Below are 1,854 nucleotides of genomic sequence, written 5' to 3'. Positions count from 1 at the left end.
TCTCAGTTTCTCTGAAACTCCCGCCACATATGGAATGACGACTGGTTTGGGTCTGGGTTTAGGATCTTCATTTTCAGCTGGTTGTTGGCTGGAATCCTGTCTGTGTTTCCTGTCTGCTTTCAGAAAAGCCCAGTTAGGAAACAGCCACTGTACTCCACTGGACTCCATCCTGCCCACCTTTACTCAGAATGTGAGTTGTCCCACTAGAAACAACAGAACACTGGACTTATTGTATGCCACCACAGAAAATGCATACAGTTTAAAGTGTAACTTACCCCAAAATCAACTTTTTTAACAAACTGTCTAAAATGTGTTTTAAGGGTAATACCTTGCTATTTTTGACCTAAATTTAACATTTTCGTCTAAAATAGTTTAAATCTTCAATATTTGTTCAAAAAACGTCTTGGTGCTGCCCCCTATGGGTTTAAATTTTGACTATTATATTTGAAGTACCTTGTGACGTGCTGTACCGTGTGACGTGTCACAGTACTGTGCTCAGTATAAAAAGCTCTCTGTAGAGCCACGCCCTGCAGAGATTCAGGACTTAGCCATAGCATTGTTGATGGTAGCTGTGGTAGAAGCTGGCTTCTCCTCAGCCACAGTGAAAACATGGAGTCTATCAGTCATAAAACAAACTGAATTAACTTACACATCCTCTTTGTGCTTCAAGAGTTTTTAAACTGTGGTTGTTGTGTCACGTAGTTTAGATCGGGCCAAAAATACACACACACCCTCGCACACACATATTGTCCCGACATGTGTGATGAAGCTCAGCGACTTGCTCCGCCGTATGTCCCTTTAAGTGCACATAGACCAGAACAAGTGGCTCCGCTGCTGAGGGGTTTTACACATCAGGATGTCCGGACCCCTGCAGCAGGTCCGGACCCCTGCAGCAGGTCCGGACCCCTGCAGCAGGCAGTGGGATGACAGAAACTTACCTCGAGGCAGTGATGGAAAAAAAAGACGTGGATGTCCGTGATCAGCTCTTCAAACTGCTCCTGAAAAATTTTCAAGCGAGTCCTGGTACGGACTGGTCCGAACAGAAGTTACAGAACCGGACAGTGAATGCTCCGTGCGGTCCTGCTGTCACAGAACCGGACCGTCGCTGACACTCACCACTGCTCCAGGCTGCAACTTGCTCCGTGTCAGAACATCCAGGAACATCCACAGGTGTCGTCCCCACGAAGACTAAAAATGCTGAGGTCTTTATAAACTTAGCAACATTTTAAAGACAAGCATACCAAATTTCAGGAACATAATGTGTTGCTAGTTTTATTTAATTTAAAGTATTGTCAAACAAAACTATCTACTTAACCAAATATTTACCTACAAAAAATAAAAGAAAAGATAAAACCCTTACTTAACTCCTGACAGAGAAACAGAAAAGTGAAGCTCGAACAAAAAGTACCATTTTTTATCTCCTTCAATTAGTACTCACTGTAACGTGTGAGCTATGAGGGCTGAAAACATGCCCAGTGAGAACCACAGAGTCAAATAACTTTGGAGCATGGGAACTCGTCTTCATTTATTCAAAGAACTCTCTTTTCTCCATACAGGGGAGGAAAAGCAAAAGATAAAACTACGTATCAATCAGGTTCAACATGGCTACCACAAGTGTGCCGCCCTTTTTTCAAAGTCAAAGCACACAATAAAAATCTCTCTTGTTTATACTATTACAAAAAGTGACTTACGATGGTGCAGATTCACAAATCTCCAACAACTATTTCAAACCTCCACCTCTGTGCAGCAGGATGGTGTCATCTGTAGGTGCTGGTCCTCACTGGTCCTGACTGCTGGCTCCAACGGGCCATTCAAAGAGTTCCACCTGTTCACCACCTATAAGACAAGACACAC

General features: G+C 43.3%; 1 long non-coding RNA gene across 1 annotated transcript; it reads left to right on the top strand.

Moving 5' to 3' along the window:
- The first annotated feature begins 770 nt into the window (after positions 1–770).
- LOC106532677 (uncharacterized) lies at positions 771–953 on the top strand. Its single transcript, XR_001312116.1, has 2 exons — positions 771–858; positions 897–953. It is a non-coding gene; the product is annotated as an uncharacterized LOC106532677 (long non-coding RNA).
- Positions 954–1,854: the final 901 nt, after the last annotated feature.

The sequence above is a fragment of the Austrofundulus limnaeus genome, unplaced genomic scaffold (genome assembly GCF_001266775.1).
Source record: "Austrofundulus limnaeus strain Quisiro unplaced genomic scaffold, Austrofundulus_limnaeus-1.0 Scaffold809, whole genome shotgun sequence".
Classification (NCBI taxonomy): domain Eukaryota; kingdom Metazoa; phylum Chordata; class Actinopteri; order Cyprinodontiformes; family Rivulidae; genus Austrofundulus; species Austrofundulus limnaeus.
This window is presented reverse-complemented; position numbering and strand designations above follow the sequence as displayed.